The sequence below is a fragment of the Lathamus discolor genome, chromosome 10 (genome assembly GCF_037157495.1).
Source record: "Lathamus discolor isolate bLatDis1 chromosome 10, bLatDis1.hap1, whole genome shotgun sequence".
Taxonomy (NCBI): Eukaryota; Metazoa; Chordata; class Aves; order Psittaciformes; family Psittacidae; genus Lathamus; species Lathamus discolor.
The window spans coordinates 2,278,581-2,302,641 of NC_088893.1; the positions used below are offsets into that span (position 1 = coordinate 2,278,581).

At 37.0% G+C, this 24,061-nt stretch overlaps 1 long non-coding RNA gene across 2 annotated transcripts in view; it reads left to right on the forward strand.

Moving 5' to 3' along the window:
- Positions 1 to 24,061, forward strand: part of LOC136019930 (uncharacterized) — a 42,809-nt gene that overhangs the window by 9,994 nt on the left and 8,754 nt on the right. Inside the window, exons 3-4 of one of the 2 annotated variants that reach the window (XR_010615121.1) lie at positions 1,973 to 2,027; positions 3,258 to 4,255. This is a non-coding gene — a long non-coding RNA (uncharacterized LOC136019930). Of the gene's footprint in view, positions 1 to 1,972; positions 2,028 to 3,257; positions 4,256 to 24,061 lie in introns of those variants that run through there. The other variant, XR_010615122.1, reaches the window with a different exon arrangement.

Here is a 24,061-nt window from a genome sequence, read left to right on the forward strand (position 1 = left end):
CAATTTATCCTAAATCAACGATAATCAGAGTAAACACTATTATTAATTTATTGTTTCCAGACTAGGGAAAAAAAAAAAAAAGTAAAATGAAGCTCTCGTCTTTTATCAGTGCTTTCCCTACCCCTTTTGCCCTGAGGATCCTATTAGCAGAAAGCTGAGCAGCTCTGTTTCATCAGAAATAAATTATGCCTCACTTTTTTAATGTAACTACTGAAGGGTTGTAAAGATTAGAAATACGTTTGAACCCACTATCACTTGATGTTATTTTCCTTGATGTTCTGAGCTTCTTTAGGGGAATGAAACATGTTCTTTTGAAAGCAAAGAGCAGAGTTGCTTTAAAAGAACACCAGCACAGATTTTGGTTGATGCACAAAATAATTCAAAAATATGTACAGAAGTATTTAAAGTAATGTATAGGCAGTCTGAAAGAGAGCTGTCATAATTTCTGGCATGTATAAGAGGCAGAATGTTTGCAGGGCAAATAGGTGGCAGAACTAGTCGCCCTCATTTTTTAAATGATTAGAAAACTGTAATTCCCCAGAAACAGTAGGCTAATTCTCACTTTCTTCACAAAGGAGCTAAGGATGAAAAAACACCTTTAATTAATAAACACTTCTGGCACTACTTTGGTAACAAGCTGCTGTAGATGAAACTCTTAATTGTCTCAGAACAGAGCATTGTATACAAATTCATTTTACTCTTTAAGAGCTGTTCTCTGTTGTTGCTATTTTACCAGCTTTGCCAGCCTCCTTGTCACTGAAAGCAGTTCCGGTCAGCTCTCCACTTGTGGGGAGCACTGAGGTTCAAAAGCAACCAAAGGCATACCCTTAACCCCTCATGATAGACTAGATAGCTCTCAGTGCAATCCAAGCTAAATGAAGCTCTTGTTAATGAAATTATGCCTGAAATGCTGTAATGAACTTGTGTGATGAAAGAGAATGAGGAAAGAAAGTACTGAGCTATAAAAAGAAATCCATATGGACAGTGTGTATGTATAACTGTGTATATACATGACATTTTGCCACAAACTGAAAAAATATTTTGGCTTCTTTATAAAGCTGTGTATTTCCTGTAATTACTTCTCCCCACCCACCCCCACCCCCCCCCCCCCGATGTGTTCTGAGACTGATTTATTTATTTATTTTAATTTAATCTTCAAATGAACAACTGGCTGTAACTTTGAGAGACTCTTTGAGTTAGTCATGAGCTGTATCTTCTACACTTCTGAAGAAAACACCAGAGAAATATAACTGGCATAAGGTTATTTTGACTATGTGCAGTCATGATGCTTTTTGAGTTCTCTGAACTCTTATTTCCATTATTAGTAATGGTGTAAATACAAAGCTGTAGATAGTTGTAATTTGTGATTAAGTTGTAAATTGTTGTAATTTGTCTCTGCATTGAGACCATATAAGAATGACATGTAGATGAATCATACTTAAAGACTGGAGAGACTTAATAAATGGGGCTGGAGAAGCAGATATTTTCTTACATCAGAGACTGTAGTGACAGGACAAGGGGTAATGGGTTAAAACTTCAACAGGGGAAGTTTAGATTGGGTATAAGGAGGAAGTTCTTTACTGTTAGGGTGGTGAGGCACTGGAATGAGTTGCCCAGGGAGGTTGTGAATACTCATCCATGGCAGTGTTCAAGGCCAGGTTGCATGAAGCCTTGGGTGGGATGGTTTAGTGTGAGGTGTCCCTGCCCGTGGCAGGGGGGTTGCAACTAGATGATCTTAAGGTCCTTTCCAACCCTAACTATTCTATGATTCTATGATACATAGACATGTTTCCATCTATTGCAGTGATTTTGGTTATGGGAAAACTTGTAGCAATTTGTAGAACAGTTTAACAGTTTTTTTACTATGTCATGTTTAAATGCGTGCAAAAAAATGCTGAATGTGGGGCATGTATATCAACTTAAGCTGGACCTTGACTCCTGAAATAAACATTACTCCTTTTTTGGTTTTCAGCATTACTGAATGAGTGAATAGTTGCCAGTCTTGAAGAGAACAGAAGAAAAGACTGGTAAGTAGTAAGTCACTTGGTTTTTTTTTTAATCTAGAGTGCAGAATGATATACTGTGAAGGAAAAAAAAAATGTGTGGAATTGTTGTACTTGCTTGATTTGATGGTCTAAACATGTAAGCAAAAAATTATTTTTGCTGCTTAGCACAGTGCATTTGTGAGGCACTCTGCACATACAGATCTGAGGATTCTTGGTGTGTTTTGCTGGGGATTTTTGCTTTTCGTGTGGAGATTGTTTTTTTGCTTTGGCAAAATGCATTATGAAGTTCAGCCTTTGCAGAGAAGAGACGCTTACATTTGGCAATAACAGTCTTTGCCACATCGGTTTATAATTGAATCAACAAGTATGAAGATGTAGAAGTATTGATTTTTTTGGTGAAACTTAATTAAAAAAGAGAACAGAATTTAAGGACACTAGTAATTTTAATTTTATTGGATGAGATTATGAATTTTCTTCTGGCACAGAACACATGCATGCTAGCCAAGGGATCCAGTAGCTTCTTGTTTGTGGATGTCACCCATTAAGACTGTTTCCTAGTAATAGGACTTGACAGGGGAGACCTAAGGCCCTAGGCAAATCCTTACCTCTTGCACCTCTCTTAGAGTGTGATCTGATTTCTTTAAAGTCAGCACACAAATTTGAGTAGTAATGTTCACTTCTATTCCAACTGAAGTGCTTTGTACAAAGTAGGGCAGATGCAGCTCCTTTGAGTTCCCACAGCAGATGGAATAAGGAGCTCTGTTGCAGAATATTCTGGAATAGTTAAGAGTTATGACAGACACGGTTTTAAATCCCCATATTCAGGTAGGCAGAGAAAAGCTTAAAAACTCTTTCCCTGATCATGAGTGGTTTCACTTATGATCCCTGATCATAAGTGGTTTTCTGACCCTTAGTGTTACAGAGTGAGATGAGAGCATCCTGGTGTTGGATAGGTTGCTATTTGTACAAAATACCTAATATAACCTATTAATAAGGAAATAAATGAATGTGACTCTCCACATTCTGATATAGAGGATACAAGCTTCCAGAATGTAAGAAAAGAGATGAAAAAACATTGAGGTCAGACCATTGTGACCTTTGTTTCTCATGTTTGTCTTTAGAAAACAGAATGTTTGAAACCCCCAGCGAGCAGGAATGTAATTTCCGAAGTCTATTATTCCATGCCCAATGTTTGAAGTTTGTATTTTGGTTCTCCTTTTCTTTTCTTTTTTTTTTTTTTTCCCTGAACAGTTCTCAAAATATCATATGACAATGTCCTGGCTGTTAGAAGCAAGATCCATCTTATTGTGGTCGGTTGACTGTGGCTGGACACCCACCAACACTTCTCCATCACGCCCTTTTTCAGCTGGTCAAGGGAGAGAAAATTTAGTTAAAGGCTTGTGGGTCGAGCTAAGGACAGGGAGAGATAACTCACCAGTTACTGACACAAGCAAAACCGACTTGAGGAACTTAATTTATTTCCAACCAAATCAGAGTAAGATAATGAGAATTAAAACTGAATCTTAAAATACCCTCCTCCCATCTAACCATCACTCCTATCATTCCTCTCTCTGGCTGCAATTGCTGTTGTGCAGTGTTTTTTTCACTTCTTAAACATGTTACCACAGAGGTGTTACCACCATCAGCCTTGGCCAGTGGCAGATCCATCTTGGAGCTGGCTGGCATTAGCTCCATTAGATGCAAGTTAAGCTTTTAGCAGCTTCTTACAGAAGCCACCCCTGCAGCCCGACCACTACTGAAACCTTGTCACACAAACCTGGTAGACACATCCAAAAAATAAAGTAAAAGCAACACAAATGGTATATGGAAATAAATGAACACATGAATGAATATCTTGGCAGAGAAATCTTAAGGTGCAGTTTCAAGATGGGCATAGACCATTCTAAGCCTGTGCTACAGTCAAAATGGCAGCTTTGATTTCCTCACTGCTGACTCCATATTCCTTCTCCCTACTTCTACTAGCAATTGCAGGGGTGCAGTAGTCCAAACAGAGGAAGAAGAAAAAAGCAAAAAACCCAGCTGTCCCCCTGCCCCAAGACAACTCTGTCAATCAGAAACTGTAAAAACAATCTTTTCCTTTAGGAACAGGTTTGAGTTTGATGTTGCTGTGCATTTCTGCAGTCAGTATTGTCAGTGCAAGGGAGAAGGAGAGAGGTATGGAGTAGCAGATGAACAGCAGCTTTGGATACCCCACAAGAGTCTGTGAAATTGCTCCCAAAAATGCTCTGAAGCCAACAAAATCTAGGTAATTTCACCATGATTTAGAACAAACTTTGAATTACAGTATGAATATCAGTTCATAAGCCTTTGTGATTCTGCTTCTTATAAGATACATTTTTTATCTTTAATCAGAGTTCAGCAGTAGATATAATTAGTTTGTATGGTGATCTTTGATGAGTGGCACTTACTATGTAACTTAGATATCATTAGGTGCAATTTCACCTAATCAAGCACCTAATGAGGTAAGTTAGTGTCATAGAAGTGGCTTGAGGTTTCTAGTAATCCTCATGTGTACTGTTTTGCAAGCAGAATAAAAAAGGTTCGGTTCAGATACTTCATTAACATTTCAAGTTTGACTTGCACTTTGTCTGATGCTTATGTTGAAATATGTTTACATATAAGCGAATTTAGCATTGCCATTGTGTTGTTAATACAAATGGAGTGTTTTGTTTTTTTTTCTGAAGAAGTCCAGGAACAACACGGAACTCCTGAACTGCGTTATTAAAAATAAATAAACATGGTAATGATCATGGACTAAACAGATAGGGTTTATATTTCAGTGCCTGGCAGGCAAAAGTTTGCAATACAGAAAATGTGCATAACTGTTTCTGTCATTCAAGGTCATCACAGTAAAGATAGCAAGTAAATTTCAAAGTTATCTTTAAGATTATTAGGACTGTTGGAAAATCAAGCCCTGACAGTATCTACGTAGGGAATAAAATATGGTTAAATATGAACCTAGGCAGCTTTGTGACAGATAGTTCTTATTTACGATAGTCATTAAATAACTCTTCAGTTGATCTGTCAATCAAAGATAAACTGAGAAATATATATATATACATGTATATTACAGAATATTTGCCATTACTTGATTCCATGAAAAGCAGAAATCTAAAAAGGAAAAGTTTTGGGAATTAAAACAGAAACAGTCTGGGAATTATCTACCTTACAAATGACTGTGTTCTGAATGAGTAGTTAAAGACTAAAAAATATAAAAAAAAATATATCTCTGTCACTCTTTTTTGGTTCAAGTTGGGCAGCTGTTGGGAGGCAAGTGAAAATGCAGATGGAAGGGAAATATATACCCAACAGAACAAATAATATCGTGGCAAAAATAGGATTAAAACATGAGGATATTTCAAGTTTGTTTTTCAGCCCTTGCTCTTGGAGATGATTTGGGGGACATTCTAAGGTAACCTGTGAATAAAGAGTTCTTGTTGTTGCAATGGCACAATAGCAGCAGTGTAGGGACTGCTGCTTGGTTCTTGAAATGATACAATGAAAGTTAGCTAATGGAATGCTTACTTTGTATTGCCTTCTGGAAATATCTTAGCACTTTCTTATGTGCAGTTACTCCAAAAAAAGCAAAAAGGCTGCTCAAATGCAAAGGGGTAATTAACTATATATTGGAAGTCACAGTGTTGTGCACTACTATGTAGCTTATTAATTGTAGTTAGCCATATTTGGAACGATATAGTAATCCAGGAGTGATAGGCAGCTGTATTTTGGGCATCTTTTGTAGTCCAAATACTGCACTTTGACTTTATAACTAGGAATGTGAGAAATAACATTTCAGGTATATTTGAATTTAGTTATATTTAAGATGACAAATCCCAGCATTGAGAGCTATGAATATACTGCAGGGTGAAAGTCTTGATTTCCTACATACCTAGATTTTTGATCCATTTCTAAACTTCAGGCTTTCATCAAATAGCTAGTTCTCAGTATTATGAACCTAGAAACTTTCATGTGTGAAATATCCAGTGTTAAATAGGAAGAAGTGAAAACATACCCTAACTTAATCATTTTTGCCATTTCCTTTGTATTTCAGCATGGAGAAGACTTTTATTTCGGTAGCAGTAGAAATTGCTATTTGATATCAAACCCCTGATCATGTTAGGTACTGTATATACACTGAATAAACATTTTCTATCCTGAAGAATTTAATCTGTAGACAATAAATATTACTGCTACCATGTTTAATACCATGGAATACCAGGGTTGAATGGTTTTCAAAAGTACGTGTCATTAAAGGGTTTTGCTCTTTTGGATTCTCAGTCTTTAAGCTCATATACTTCAGATTTAGAGTTTTTTAAATACACAGGAATATTTTATATTGCTAAAGCAATTGAAACAAATTACTGTTCCCTCTTTATTAAAAATAAAAGAAAAAACACCTGTGATATCAGGAACTTTTTTCCAGTGTCTGTTTTCATACAAACTGGTAATTGCTAGAAGTTGATTTTCTGTGTTACAGCAGGAATGCAGAATGGAGGATGTTTTTTAAGGGAAAAGGATGGTATCCTAGTGAACTGCATCATTCATGACAAGGGCTTGATAGCGCATAGTGACAAGGAGTTAGACAAAAGTGGAGCAATTTCATGTAATCATATGTTTAGAGAAGCATAATAAGTAACAGGACTAATGAATTCAGGTAGTACGGGTTTCTCTCCTTGCTTGTCAGGGTCCTATAACTAAATAAGAGTCATTTTGCAATGTAATAATAATAGTAATAATAATAGTAATGATGATGATAATACATCTTCTCCTTTATGCTTTCTGTCTTAACTATTTTAAACTCAGGACGAAAAATAATGCATAATGTGTGTGTGAACAGTAATTTGTTACAATGAGTGTGTTTATCTTAGTTGCTTAAATAGCTCCAGTGCCATATACTCCTCATCATTGCTGGTGACTTGGCAGTTGTCATGTACCATTATGTAATAACTGACATAGACTTTGGTGAATATGTAGCCTAAATACTTTTTCTGTATATCTGATATCTGAGATAAATAGTGTGCTTTCGTTGTAAATAGTTTTGATGAAATTATACTGTCATTTGAACACCATATACACAGTCATATTATTTTGCTATAACATTAAGAAAGATATAAAAAAGTGAGAGGGGGTGAGGGTGCTGTTGTCAGTAACATTGAGCAGCACTGTTGAGAAATTATCTTCCTATTCCAGCCTCTCAGTAGAAAATCTCTTTTTGCATTATGTTGAAGAGTGAAAATGGAGCATTTTCAAAAACCCTCTTAAAAATATGAATGAAATACTGGAGAACTCAACCTAAACGAAGCCTGTATAGAATATACCTTAAAAATATAATGGCTACTTTAGAATTTGGAGTATGTATATGAGATCCAGATTCTACAGTTTAGAAAGTGGTTTCTCTCACAAAAATTGTTCTTCAACAAGCTTCTTCAGAACAGTTCTAATACTTTCTACCTGACAACAAATATAATTAACAAGTCAGATTTGATTTTTCTTTTCTCTAAACCTGAACAAACCAAAGGAAGTATAGTCAACTGGAACTGATTTTTTTTCACTTTCTTTGTGTTCTGTTAGTGCATGCTCAGAATGTTTGAGAGAACACAGTCATGTTTCATTCAAAGTTTCTTTGAATCTGTTTTCACTTTTTTGACAATTCAATATGGATATCTGTGAATTTTTTAACGTCATCTTTTCTCTTCTTTTTATCTCTCCCTTTCTTTCTAACTCTGCTCTCTTACGTTATATATATTATTTCATACCAATATTTTGCACCTTCTCTGGTAGGAAAAATAGGCTGGTAAGACTATTGGTGATTTCATAGTCTTGATAACAAGATTTACAGCAGATAAGTCTAACTCAGTAAGGTGTTCTCTTAGTGACAAAGACAACTATTCCTTTCTAATCGCACCTGATCCAGTACCTGTGTTAGCATCAGAAGCAAAGGGAGAAGACATATGTCATTTCAGACATACAAGGTAGCAGACTGGATCATGGGGAATGACAAGCCATCTTTCTCTGCCTTCCTAAATAGCCCATCACCTTTGGGTATGCCTGTCCCTGTGGCCATTGCAGAGTCCTGAACTTCTATTTCATATTTATTTAATGCCAGCATGTGACTACTTACAGGCAGTTTCCCTCCCCCTTTGCTTATTGCTTCTAATCAGCTTGCTGCAATATACACACCATTTCTCTAGGCAATGTGCTGTCTCCTTTAGGCTTACATGCTTTCTGATTGCAGTTCTTTCGCGCAGTGTGTTGTTCTCTACCATCTATAATACATTGTAACCATAGATACCATCCACAATTCAAACATGAATGTTCAAGGCTCCGCACTTTTACTTGTAAATATTTTGATGAAAAGAGTGATTATATTTCAGATCAAGGCTTCACCAGAATACTGGTTGAAAACATTGATTAAGAGAATTAAAACTACACGCTCAGCAGTGTGTATTTTTAAGAGTACAGGATGAAGCTGAATCTGAGGCTCACAAGTACTGCATGTCAGCATGAAACGCTACTGAAAGGTACTTTATTTTTATATTAGTGATCTCTCAAGGCCTGATCCAAAGTCAATTGCAATGAAGCTAAGACCTTCCATTGATTTTAATTTGCCTTGGAACATAGATCTTTCATAGTTTTAATTTATAGCTTCACAATTGTGTTTTATGTAATTTGTAAAATGCTCAGGATGAATATAAATGTAAAATGTTATTATTCTCCATTCCAGACTTAGGGATCATTCACATCAACTATCTGATGGCATTCAGTTGCAGAAGTAGTTCTACTCTTTGGTTTTTGGTTGTCTTTTGCGGGGTCTTTTTTTTGGGGGGGAAGGGGAATCCCATGCTTATTGTGAGAATATTTCTTATTTAATATTGTCCTTAACCTCATTAAGCAAATCTTTTATAAGGATTCGTTAAAAGCAGAATTTCTCTCTCTGAATATGGCTATTAAAACCTTTTAAATTTTCAGGAGTAAATAAATTTAGGAGAAAAGAAATGCATAATGCAGCACCCTTTCATCAAGGGCATATACCATGCACCAGATGGAAAACAAACTGTGTTTACAACATTACCACTATCGCCACTGACACTACTAGATCTACAATATGTTATAGCAGCAGCTCCATTAACCTTGCTAGTTCTGTTGGAGTTGCCTGGTACTTTGCCCAATCTGTGTTTGTTGTCAGCAAATGGATCAAATTAGGAAATTTTAATACTGTTTATTGACCTTTTCCCTCCTTCCTCAATTTAGGCCATAGTTTATTGAAAGTTGTTTTACTACTGCTCTGTAAAATACTGCAAATAGATATCTCTGGATCTGTCTGCTACTACATGTGTAAGTTATGCTATCTTACCTCAGAGGTAAAACTACTCTTCAGTTGACAGGAAATGTGCTGTAAAACTCCTGATTCTTACTCTGTTGTAAATAATGGGACTGGCCTAAGCTGCTGACCTGAATCAACGAGGACACCCTGCTGTTTCAAGGCAAGCTTGCCCACAGGGTCTTCCACTTTTCAAATAAGAGCAATCTTCACCACTCTTACTTATTTAACGCAGTCATACTTACTTGTTTGAAGTTTTGGGGAGCTGGTGCAGATGCTTATGTTTCTTAAATGAGTTAAGTAGAAGAGTGATTCTATTGCCCTTCGCTGGATGCCTTTGCTCTTAGCTTGTGAAAAGATAGTTTCTAACCTATGGTCCATTTTGGTGGGCAATTCCACTATCAGTTGGATTCAACAGGTATCACTGCAGTCCACTGTGTCATCAGGCATTTTTCCCACCCCAAACCTGTCCTACAGAAATTCACACACAGCCAGATGACAACCCTGGTGTGTGAACTGATCCAGCCCAAAAGTAACTGCTTTCTGCTGCTGTGATTTTCAGCTACATACATTTCCTAATACATGTGACTACAAGAGCACTTCTACTGCAATGGAGAAACATAACCCAGTGCCTTTGGGTGAGGAGAATTACTCCTCTTCATAATGGTGCTTGCCAGACTAAACTGATTGTGGGCTAAGATGATACATTAGCTAGAAAATCTGAATGACTTAAGAAGCCATTTTCAATGAGATTACTATTTGGAATGAGGTGATGTTCTCCTATCATACTTTAAGCCCAATGGTAATTCAGCACAAGGCAGCCACTCAGTCACCCCCCAGGCAGGATGGGGAGGAGAACTGGAAGAATGTAAAACGCACGGGATAAGAACAGCTTTATAATTAAAATACAGTATAATAATAATAATAATAATAATAGAAATAACAAGGGGAGAAAATGCAAAACTAAAAGGGGAAAGGAAAAAAATTCCAGTAAACACAAGTAATGCACAATGCAATTGATCACCACCCACCCACCGATACCCAGTCCAACCCAAGCAGTGTTCTGGGCTTTCCAGGTGACTCCCCCCAGTTTCTATACTGGGCATGACGTGCTGTGGTATGGAATACCCCTTTGGCTAGTTCAGGTCAGGTGTCTTGTCTCTGCTTCCTCCTGGTTTCTTGTGCCCCTTCTCCCTGGCAAAGCGTAAGACTGAAAAGTCCTTGATTGGAGTAAACACTACTGAGCAACAACTAAAACGTTGGTGTGTTGTCAGCATTGTTCTCAGACTAAAGCCAAAACACAGCACTGCACCAGCTACTAGGAAGAAAATTATCTCTATCCCAGTTGAAGCCAGGATTCCTCCACAAATCTACTGAAAGACACTTAAGCCATTCATCTTCTGGAGAAGGGAAGGCTCCAGGGAAACCTTGCAGCAGCCATCCAATACCTAGAGGGGGCTTACATGAAATCTGGAGAGGGACTTTTTACAAGGGCCTGTAGTGACACAACAAGGGGGAATAGCTTTAAGCTGAAGAGAGGAGATTTAGATTAGTTATTAGGAAGCTCTTCTCTGCGAGGGTGCTGAGGTGCTGGCACAGGGTGTCCAGAGAAGCTGTGGCTGATCCATCCCTGGCAGTGCTCAAGGCCAGGTTGGACAGGGCTTGGAGAAACCTGCTCTAGTGGAAGGCGTCCCTGCCTGTGGCACAGAGGGTGGAACTAGATCTTTTCAATTCTATCAGTTCTTACTGTTCTATGATTTGATGATTTCTTCTTTTTTTTCCCTTGGCAGTTCAGTTTATTAAGATTATAAAGGAAACAAAGCTGTAGGGGTAAGAAAATTATTTCAAAGACAGAGACTGAAGTGACCTGATACTTGATTTGTGCAACTTCCCTTCCACTTCTTCCTGTTCTGAGTACCACTGACCAGGCAGTTGTGATTTAGGTCAACACTCCTTGCCACAGCAAGCTGAATAACCTCCTGACCTTCAGCTCTATTGTAATACACAGTTTTCATTTTCCCTGAGCTAAAAGAAACTTATACTGATGGGAAAATAGGGCCTGCTTCTCAGCGTAGGCAAGATTCAAGACATTGCATCAGGAATCAGACAGACTGAAATTGCAGGGTATTTTTATACTGTATAAAATATGGCCAAATTAGAAATTAGTCATTTTGTTGGTACCCTTACTTTCACCTGCATCTTGCACAGAAAAAAGTTTAGATGTCTGTATGAGGAATAATGAAAGAAAACTAAAAATTAAGAATTTAAAATTTTCTACATGCTTAGTCACAATATCCCCATTTGCTTAAAGCAAGTATCAACATATTGTGACCTACTTAAGGACAGCCAGGGTAACATGTACAGTTCTGAAAATTTACCCCCGAATTATTCCTGCAAATTTAAATAGCACATAAAACAGTTTGAGAGTCCAGCAGTCGTAATAGCCGTGACAGATAGGGTTATTCTCTATCCATGAGTGCTATTTTTGTATCTTAATGCAAAGCTTATCTTGAATTGAATCTGGAATTTTGTTGCATTGGCTAAAGCTATTTGGTAAAAGACCTTTCAGCTTCAGACTAGTCTGTGTTAGTTTGGGTGTGCCTTGGTAGAGCAGCTCAGTGTTTTCAGATGAGATGCGATCTAGTCACTCTGGAAAAATAAAGTCCATAATAACCATCACTGTTAGTAGGAGCAGGAAGGTAATAGAAGTAAATGAGGACATATTGATTTATTAAATCATCATTTTATCATTGTAATTGCAGTTATTTAAGTTACCAGGTTTGGTACGACTAAGAGATGAGTTGTGACTATGCTTCCATGTTTTTGCAAGGGACACCATTTGGGATATAGCTTATTCCAGCAGGAGTTGATACGTAGCTTATGGATGTATTAAATGTGGTTTTGAGAGCTTCCCTCCACCTGTTTGCAGATGATATGATGTCTTGGACTGTGGTACACAGACTTAAGCTGAATCGTATGAATCTAAACTTTGCCTGTAGGCCCCATATTCTTTTTCTGATGCGTCTGCATACACAAGTGAGAAAAAGGATCCTTGATACTTAGTCAGATTTAGTCCATGTGTGCTCTAATAGCTATGTAATTACCAGTAAAGGTAGGAGAGCGTATGCAGCTTATATTTGAGGTAAGCCTCAGGTTCAGTACTAATATCATTCCAGTTTGGCCTTTGTGCCATTTGATTGACAGACTTCTAAAGAATGCAGTATATTGAGAGCAGACCTGTCCCTCCATTAAACTCTGTATTCCTAATGAAGGAAGGTGTATACTTTCCCAAGTAAAGGTGACTACCTGAGTTTGATTGCTCTTGAGAATTAGAGAAAACAAAGCAGTTTTTTTTCTAGTCTGCTTTAAATAAAACATATAATAACAGCAACAAACATCTGCAGCTCTCTTCTTCATGGATTATTAAAATTCATCCAGTAAGTATGCACTTTTAAGATACAAGTATTATGAACATTTGTCTTCCATATTTGCTTTTAACATAAGAAATAGTTTTCCTGTCCCTATTAGATATTATTCCTTCTTAATCTATAATAACTATTTACAAACCTTTTGTTCTGCATGAAAATATTATTCATAGGTACAGTGTATCTGCTGTCAATGAGATTTCTCTTGTGTTTACTGCTGGAGTTGGCTTCTCTCTAGAACTGTCAAAGTTGCAGAACAGTTGTAGAATCCTCTGTCTGAGCTGTGATATTTACCCTTATTGGACCGCAGCTCAAGGCTGAAATCTGGGATCTCCTCTCATAGCAAAGTTAAAATAGTCATTTTCTGGGTACCTGATAATAGAAGAGACCACTTTTTAAACAAGCTTACCTTAGAGTAACTGGTTTAAGAGAAGCACTGGTGAGCCATCATTCATTCAAGACTGTTATAGACAGCTCTTTGTCTAAAACAAGACAACAGGGAAGCCCAAATTGATAGCTGTGTCCTACTGATACCACTTGTGTATTCATTCCTTCATGTATTTTGCCTGAAGTCTTTTCAAAAGATAAAATAGTACTTAAGGTTGATGAGGAGTAGATAGGAAGAACATTTTTTTTAACCATTTAGATATAATGAGAAATAAGATATCTTAAAGTAGAATATATTTGTTTCTTTATTTCATTGATACTTCTGGCATGCTATTCTTTTATAGACTTTATTATGAGCACAGTTTTATGTATAATGCATGTAGGCAGGTATGTTAAGAAGCAGCAGAAAAGAAAGGATAAAAAAAGAGAGGGAAACGAATAGCCACAGAGCAGATATGAAGCATCTGTGAAAACATTAGCCTGGGTAGGAAATGAGAATCTTTCCTGACAAGGAAAAAGAGCTGAACAGGAGTACTCATCTGCAAATAAAGAGTGACCCTGGTTGCTTCATTACAGTTTAGTACTTTCTCTTTGTAAGTGTCCTGCTCTTACAGTCATAAGTAAGTTTCTGTGGAGAACATTTGGTATTTCTTGGGTGTTATTGCTGTTATGCTTGTGGGCATAGATCCAGAATCATGTGAAAAGGACAATAGTGTATTTACTTCATTATTGCCCTCTCCTGGGTTGCCAGCAGAAGTTGCAATATGAAATAAGCAGACAGGAAAGTGCATTAAGCAGAAAATTATTGGTCACATAGTAACTGCAGCCATTTTTCCGTACCACATACTGAGACCTTGCCCTTGCTCTTCATGCTCTTATAGCATCTTAATTCCACTATTAGAATTATGTCTTTATAGACATGCCACTGAAATCTATTCATTTCTTAGTAGACTTTGCAATGAAGAATAAATTAGACCTGTTCTTGAAAAGGTTCATTGGCTCCCATAGTGTTGCATATACACTATTACTTTACAGTTTGGGGTGGTTTGGGCCTCAAGGGATACTAATTTCTGCCAAATTTGTTACAACTTGTTATTATCGTAGAATCATAGAATCATAGAATAGTTAGGGTTGGAAAGGACCTCAAGATCATCTAGTTCCAACCCCCCTGCCATGGACAGGGACACCTCACACTAAACCATCCCACACAAGGCTTCATCCAACCTGGCCTTGAACACTGCCAGGGATGGAGCACTCACAACCTCCCTGGACAACCAATTCCAGTGCCTCACCACCCTAACAGGAAAGAATTTCCTCCTTATATCCAATCTAAACTTCCCCTGTTTAAGTTTTAACCCATTACCCCTTGTCCTGTCACTACAGTCCCTGACAAAGAGTCCCTCCCCAGCATCCCTACAGGCCCCCTTCAGGTACTGGAAGGCTGATATCTTTACCAATAATCTGAGTCTTTTAACTGCTAATCGAGGTTGCAGTTGGCAGGAGTGAATAGCAACAGAAGTGAAAAAAGACATAGGCACAAAATTGCAGGATGACTTAGTTAACACAGACAAACGTACAATCTTTCCTTCTAGGGAAAGGAGTGTACGTCAAAAAACCCCAAAACCCTAGTCACAAGGGAGAATGAAAGAAGGAAATGGGGAAAGCTCTCCAGTGACTGGCAGAGAGAAATAAAAGCAAGCCTGGGCAAGAGTCCTTGTCTGGGTGTTCTTTCTACTGCAACGGGTGGTGATGATGTGTATGACAATGGCTTTTATTGTGCTTTTTTCCTGCTACTGTATACTTGTCTTCAGGACCTGTTCAAACCACATTGGTTTTGCCTGTTTAGGATGCTGTTAGTGTTGACTGGAGTTTGCTTAATCAAGTGTGTTATATGCTGACTGGTTTTCAAGCTTCTCTGCATAAGTAGTTTATAATGTATAGTATTGATACTTATCAGATGAATTATAGTTAATATACTTAAAATGTTATCTACTTTGTTAGGCACTAAGTTTTGTGTTTTCTCTAATACAAAGTAAATCGTGCAAAGTTAGAGTTAAGGAAAGCAGAGATGGGGTGATTCTCACATCATGATTACTGCTTCCCACAAGAACAATAGAATAAGGTAGAATAATATCCCTAGCAATACTGGGGTTTGCAAATGCACGGTTATACGAATAACACCATGAAAACAATAGTATAAGAACAGCAAGTACAAAACTCTGCCACAAAGGCTTTAGAAAAACACAGGGACTGGGTGCAAGTTTTAGGAGCTGTCAGCAATGGCATATTAGAGAGATTTCAAATGTCTGGCCTTTAACTTACCTAAAGTCCCGTGCAACTCTGACCCCTGTCAGAAGGACCAATGTGTTGTGACCAGCATACAAGGGGCAGAATATTGCAATCTGGTCTGCCTTCCAGGTTTGCCCCCCATTCTATGTCCTACCTCTGCCTGAAGTAGGGTGGAAAATGTGTTGAATGTGGTAAAATTAATTTTCTAACCTCCATGCCGATACTATGTGACAGTATAGCCATATGGATATCAGGACTAACCCTATAACAGATGACAATAGTATCACTGCTGGGGGTAAGGCTAAATATCAGTGAAGAGGCTGTTGATGAGCATTCACTGAAAGATGTCAGACCAATTGGAGGTTAATGTTTCTTGTAGCCTTTTTTTCTATTCCCCCAAACTAATATTTCTGTTAGAATTGGTGCATGCTATTGATTACAGACCATGTAAATAAAGTGCTGTGCATACAAACCTTTCTCAACATCCTCTGTGCAACAGAATGCATATTATTTTAACTTCCTCAGACAACAGCAGCTGTGGAATTCAAGTCCTTACTTGCCATTGTATCACAATAAGGCATGTCATACATTTCTGCAGCAATCTGGCTTCTTCCCTAGCACAGCCTGATTAGCAGGGAAGAGATATGCAACAGGTTTGTCCTTGACAAGTTTGCTCAGCTGAGCTGACTCTCCCAACTGCTTTACTTTCACTTTTGGAAACAGAAGAATATGATGGTGTCGTGCTAAAACCTGCAGAGAGAAGGAAGTTGAGAAATAAGGTGAAAATCTGTTGTTCTTTAAGAGCTGCATGATGCAAACGAGAACCCCTTGGGATAGTTTGTGTTATTTAAAAAAGATGGGACAGCAATATAGTGTGCCTCTTAAGGACTTGCATTTATTCTTGCATTCAATGTTTATGGGTCCGTTTCCTGATTTAGCAATTAGCTGCTTTGAGTAACAAGGAGCAGACTGATGGCTTTGCCTTTGGTTAAGAACCCCCATGTGGGATAAATTCAAAGGGAATTGAAGCCTTTAATTAAAACTATAAAATTCTTATTAATACAGCTTGGAGTGAGATTTCTTATATCAGATGAAAATCAAGTCAGGCATAGGAAATCTAGATGGCTCAATGCTAACGCTTTACAGGAGGAAGAATTTTCCTTGCAAACTGGAAAATTGTTTTTTCATGGGAAGTCCTACATATCCTAATTAGACACATGTGGGCTTTCTTTGTAATTTAAAGCCAATCCTTACATTTTATAGGCTGTAATTATCTTGTATTTTAAAATCACATTCTTTTCACATTTGAAGAAATTCGAAGTAATTAGAATACTCTGTATCCTCTTCTTTTTGGAAAGTCTTAGTGCTCATCTCTCTTACTGAAGTCCCTCATAATCATGAATCTTCATAAACCATAGATCAAAGGTATCCTGCAAGGTAAATTCTATAGGGCTGCTCAATTCTTTTGAATTGTGCTGTCTTGCAGCTGAATATCTATAGAAATTTCTACAAGGCATTAACTAACCAAAGTACAGTCTCCCACAGAGGAATCTAACTTGCCAGTAGTGGTTCTAGGCACTTCCTTGAAAGAAATAATATTAATTAAAATTGATAAATATCTGGATTGTGTCTTCAGATTGCTTTGATCTTTAAAATTTATATGGAAAAAAAATATTTAGTCTTACTAAAATACAACTAGAGGTACAGCTGTACTTACAGGACATGTCTAATGGTGGTGATGGCTTTTCATGACATCTCTTTGGTAGGTTTCAGAATGACCTTCTCAAAGTTAAAAGCTCGTAACATTCATATTTTGGATTTATGCCATTATGATTCTGCTTAACAGTGCTAAAAACAAAAACACAGTGTAATTATACTGTCAATCAAGCCACCAGAAAAGGCATTTTCTACCAACTTTGCACCTACTAAACTGTAAATAATTTATAAAATTAAAAGTCATGACTAAGTGGGGGTATCTGGGGACTAGTTAAGCACTTGTCATAGCTCTGTGGTTTAAACCCCACACACTGAGCTCTGCTTGCTTACTTCTATCCTGTGAGTGTGAAAATGGTCATTTGTTCTTGTATTGCTGTGCATGCACCTAATAAAAATATCAAGCTGTCAATAGAACTATGAACAGGTGTACAGTGTATGTTATAATGATGTTTTATTCATTTGAATTTCCAGCCCATTTAATCTCATCCAACGAACAACAAAAATATTTTCTTCATTACCTCCAATTAATGTAAATGTCAAATGTTTGAATATATTATCACATGGATAATTCAGTACATCGGTTCATTTGTGGAGTATTAGCATTAAAGTGACAATTAAAACAGCAACAAAAAAAGTAATCTAGACCACATATTCTTAGCTGTTGTCATGCTGCTATAGAGATGTTTTCCTGATTTCCTTCTGACTCTGAGAAACAAGTTTCTTAAAGCCTTTCAGTCTACCATCATTTATATCTAGTAATTTAAAAAATTTTGTAATTTATTTGTATTAATTTTCATACAAGGTTTATTAGCTGTTGATTTTCTGTTCTGTTACTATACATAACATGTCCTGGTTTCAAGTGGGATAGAGTTGATTTTCTTCTTAGTAGCAGGCACAGTGCTGTGTTTGGGATTTAGGATGAGACTAATGCTGGTACCACAATGATGTTTTAGTTGCTGCTGAGCTCTGCTTACCCTAAGTCAAGCACTTTTCAGCTTCTCATGCTGCCCTGCCAGAAAGGAGGCTTGGAGCACAAGGAGGGGACACAGGCAGCACAGCTGACCCCACTGACCCAAGGGATATTCCAGATCATGTAGCTTCATGGTGAACAATAAAATGGGGAGAGTTGGCTGGGGTGGCAGTTGTTGTTTCAGACTGGTCAGCAGGTGGTGAGCAGGTGGTATTGTCTATCATATTCTTTTATCATTATTGTTATTTTCCCATCCTGTTCTGTCCTGTTAAACTGTCTTTATCTCAACCCACAAGATTTACTTCTTTTCCAGTTCTCTCACCCATCCTGCTGCAGGAGAGTGAGCAAACAAACAGCTGCATGGCACTGAGTTGCTGGCTGGGTTGAACCACAGCACATGTGAAAATGTAGTTGACAGATACTAATCTCTCATAATGAAGCTGTTCAGGGCACACAAGACTGCCTTATAGCACAAAAAAAGTGCTCTGATAGGATAGAGACAATAAAATAATTCAGATATTTATTGTTCAGTAGCTCTTTTTTTTTTTTTTATTTGTCAGTGTGAGCCTCAGTGCTCAATTATAATGTGGAAATGAATACTTTTCACCTATTACTTAGTGCTGTCTTTATGGCTTAGTTAAACATTTTTATGTTAAGTGAGCCTGAAACTTAAAAAAGAAAATATTTCGAAGGCCTGAAACATAGGCCATAAAAGTCAGTGATGCTTAAAATTGGGCTGCTTAATCTCCATTGAAACATTTGGATCACAATTACTTTTATAGATGCAAATTTAATGTAGCTGTCACTCAGAGTAATGAATAAACTATTCCTTGTTTTGTTGGTTGTTGGTTTGGTTTATCCTATGGCACTTGATCCATTAGTACATGTTGGTTTTGGTCCTGCTTCAGCATCATGCTGGAGAGAGTAAGCCTTATGTCCAACTGTGGTGGATATTAGCTTGGGTCCAAGGAACAGTACAGGTGCATCAGTTGACATTGCGCCTGGATGAGTTAGGACTCTGCTGCTTTCAGGAGAGTGCTGCTAGGATGTTCTACATATACCTAAAAGAACACACTTTGAACACTAGAAACAGCAATCTATTGCAGGCACATACTAATTACCTAGCACTTCTAAAACTTGTTATTTGGTTTCACTGGTTGAGCACTTGGTTAGATCATTATCAAGATTTGGTAGCTATTTTCTTTATATCTTGGTCAGATTTTTCTTTCCTGTTTGAGAGTTAAATTTTATATGAACTTTAAAAATGCAGATAGTGATTTCAAATGGACCTTTCTCACACAGAGAATATGGAAAGCAAAGATAATCCCAGAACCAACAAAAACTGCATCTCTTCACACACTCTGGATGAAAGGAATCGTGTAGTGGGGTCATTGCACATTTCCCTCCAAGTGGTGCATATGATCAAAATATGCTGTCTTGACAATATTAGTTATGTTGAGCTTGTTAGTGTTAATACTGTTGTACTAACATGAAAAGTCATAAAGCGTTGGGAAAGAACTACAGAAATAACCAATTGTTTTTCCCCACCTTTCTCTCATTCTCTCCACTTACAAGAACTAAACATTGGTGGTGATTCACAAAAAAGAAATTGCCCTTGCATGCCACTTTTTGGTAGACTTGATACCTGTGTATAAGCACAGAGTATCAAAACTGTGGTGTGCAATCGCATCAATTACTGGTTTATAAAGAGTAAGTAGACCTGTACAAAAATTTAGTTAAAAGAATGGGAGACAGCTGGTTTGGGAACATGACAGTGGCTTTAGGAAAGGCTTTACTTTGCTAATGCATAATCATATATTTATGCTCGTACAACATGCTGAGATTCTGTATCTTTATAGACTGGTGACACACATAGACCTGTGAGTAGGATGTGTTGCTTGTAATTTTCTCCCTTACGAATGAACCAGTATTACTAGTTATTTCACAGTTGCTGGAATTCCAAGGCTTTACAAAAAGTGTCAGCCTCTTACTATCTATTTTTTTTTTTTCCTGGTGATCCTCCTCTAATTCTGGGCTATATACTCTGCTCTAAAATTATCATAGTAGAGTTTTTGAAACTACAGAATTTTACATTTTCCCAGCATCATGATGAGAGAGTTCCAACTGGATGGTCTGGAGTGCAGCAGATGTTGCAAGAGCATCCGGGCTGCAGTTAGTTTAGCTTGTAATAGATTAAATTAGATAGAAAGTTGGGGCATAAATTCTAGGTCTTGGATTCAGAAAATAGCAAAAGTGGGTTACTATCTCTAATTTAAAAGACAAAATAAAATTGAAATACTAGATATGGAGAAATAGTGATGGAAAAGTAGATAGGAAGATGCTTAGACTTTCTATATACTTCATTTATGAGTTATCAAAGTGATGAAAACAAAAGTGTTTGTGTTGCTCATTTTCTAAAGAAACTCCCAAGCTCTATCACCTGAATTTAAAGCTGCTTTTGTTTTGCTGACAGTGGTTCAAATTGTATTTCTGAATTTTTAGAGGTTGGTTTGATTTTCTTGGTTACTTTTGCATCATCGTAAACATTCAGAGAACCAAATAATGATCCAGCAGGGTATGAAGTAGTTGGCAGTATCAATAAAAGTAACAGAGGAGGGATATGAAGTGAGTGTATTCCTAGGAAGAGCATGCTTAAAGTTATTCCATTTCTGTAGCTGAGGTCACAGGGGACTGTCTGTGTGGTAAAGCTTTAATGCTTCATGATCACACAGAAAATTTAATCCCACTCTGGTTAAAAATGCCAGCTTCATATCACTGCAGAGGGAAACATGCAGCTTATGAAGTTGTAGAATAAATACAAGAATAAAATATTGCAAAATTTATTTATTCAGGGTAGCAGATTTTTAGAATAAGTTCATAGTAAAAATTTTTATAATAGCTGAAACTTACAGTGTCAGAAGATACAAATAAAAAAGTGGGTTCAAGGTGCAAGGAGATTTAAGCAATCTATTGTATAGCTCATAAGCCAGTCCTCATCAAAAGGTAGTGTTATACAGTCCTCCACAACCTCATTATGTGTGTAATACATGGAAAATAATATACTCCAGCTGAAAGGGCAAGAAATTTAGATGCAGTAGACAGGATCAGAGGTAGCATAAACTGGAAATAATAAATACATCTGTACATGTTAGCAAAGCTTCAAGGGACAGTGTGTTTCAAATTACAGAAAAGATACTTTCTTTAACGGCTTCCCCAAATTTTATATCATGGTAAATTGAAAGTATAATGAATCTTAATTTTGTATCTGCAGTGTTCTGCATTACAAAGGAAGGAAGGAAGCAAAAAACCCCCAACCTTTGCCTTAATTATTAAGGATTTTTATTTTTTTATTTTTTTAATTCTTTGACATTTCACTTAATTAAATCCAATTCAGTTTGGATTTGCTAAAGTCTTTGTTTCTACTATGTGTAACTTATAAATTCAGTCCTGTATTGGACACTGCCACAGTCTCTATGTATGCCTTCACTGCTGAGGGGATGGGGGCATAAATACATGTCAGCATCCTGCCCTCCTACCCTTCTGTGTCATCGTATCTTGAGGGACTTTTAGGAATAAGGCTTATTTTATGACAGGAAAAGCAAAAACGCTTCCATTTCATGGTTGTTTAGAGTCACTCCTTTTATGTTCTATCCCTTTTATCCACACTCTTCTGTGTCACTATCTTGGCAGTTGTTCTGTATTGGGTCAGGCAAGCATCTCAAGAGACCAGAGTTCAAGTGTGCCAAAAAAGGGAAAAATAGGTCTTTTTAATATGAATGTAAACCTTTCCTTTTTTTTTTTTTTCCCTAACTTGGTATAAACTTTAAATCCGGGACATTACATGATTCAATTTCAAGTTTCAGTGGGATTTTTTTTTTTTCTTCAAAACATATTAATTGCCTTATCCCTAGTTGAAGGTTATTTGTTATTCCCAAATCCTCTGCTGGTTCTAAATGTCCCAAAGATTTTCTTGGATTTCTTGGCAGTTAGGGATATGTGTAAATAATTGGTAATGAAATGAAAAAATTGCATTGGGTAATGGGAATACATATCTTCCCATTTCATTCAGAGAGTATACCATTCTATGATCATAAAGAATATATTTAGCTAGTGCTTTTAGAATCCTCTTATATACACCAAACACGCTAATCTAATTTCCCCACAGTCATTATAACCAACTTTTATCAATGGGCTGAGTGAATAGTCCTGACTATGTTCTAGCAGGCACATCTTTCCATGCAAAATAATGTAAATTGGGAATAAATGGAAATTCATGGCTCAGAATTCACCCCATATAATTCAAAACCAGTGGATATCAAAACCTCATCAAATAGTAATTTTTCTTTCACAGAATCACAGAATCATGGGGGTTGGAAGGGCCCTCTGGAGATCATCCATCCCAACCCTCCCTGCCAAGGCAGGGCCACCCAGAGCAGGTTGCACAGGAATGCATCTGGGCAGGAAGTTTTTAAATTATGAACTATCTATCTTTTCAATGATACATTTACATCTAATCAACGAATAGGGTCAGTTACTTCTGATCATTTATGGTGTAACAGAGAAATACAGATAAAGGAAATATAAAGAACGTAATTGTAAATAATCTAAAATCGCTAATGTTCAGACTGTACTTTACCAATGAGAATCTGAAAAACTACAAACACTGAACAAGAATAGGGAAAAACAAAGATACTTAAAAATATCTTTCCTTTTGTACTTTCTGAAGAAGAAATAGCAAGGAGTGTCCAACCCCAATGCATTTTAAGTAACTTATGAAGAACTTCTTTTCTGGTGATTACTCTTAATGTGTGTATCTCAGTGGATAATAATATTTGAGATTCAGGCCAGCTAACCATATCTTCAAGCTGTGTTAGAAATAATGCTCAGTTTCGTCTGGTTAATTCTATAGTCCTCACTTGCTTTGTAACATTCTGCATCATAGTAAAAATGTATTTGAATAGGTGTATTTTATTTTGTATTTTTTCTCAAGTTATTTCAAAATAACCAAACACATACCTTAGTGTGTGTACAGACAGAACTAATTAGAATGTAATATCTGGTGCTAAAGGGCAACAGAAGTGTGTGAGTGGAGACAGATAAGCTTGTACAGCTTTGAGAATTTTTAAACCCACCATGTTTTAGGCTTTTTCTTTTTTCATATTAGAAAATAATTTCTGGCCTGTCCATGAAAATGCTGTTTTAATGAGATCATGTGTAACAGGAAGCTCAAATACGTTGAAAAGAAAAAAGATGGTATGATTTGCTCAAAGTTGTTTTAACATATGTTTTGTGCTAATGGTTGAATGACTTTTTAGAGGAAGGGGCCTCAACAGCATATTTCTAGAGCTCTCTACTCTGTAGCAAGGCTAGCTAGCAATCTATTCAGTAATCCCTGCAAATTAGGACTCCTTTAGGGATGAGAAGTGTCCAAGTGGCCACCCCAGCAGATGAGAGCAGTCAAGAAGTAGTAAGTCTACAGTTCTGGGTTTATGACTTATGACCCTAGAAATAACTTAAGGGATAAGTGAAATCTGCCTTTCTAGATAGCATCATCATCATAATAATAAAATAGACATTTCTACTTAATATCAGTAGGTGGGCAACTGATACCTGCAACTTCTTCCAGGAGATACAAGACCAGATTTACAGATGGCTAGTCATAAGCCTCTCAGGTTTTGAGTTTGCTTTTCTAAAGCAGAATTGCCTTTTTCAATTTGTATAATTTAAGCAGCTTGCAGGCACATGTATTTATGCACATACGCATAGATAATATTAGTAGGTGTCAATTTTCCTTTGTATGTAAGAAATCTGTAACCACTGTTCTGCTCATAAAGCTGATAAAACGTTGTATAGGAAAAATTTTTACAATGTGTAGCAGTGGTGAGTTACAAGAGGTTTACCTATTTCACTGTGTGCATACTCGTTT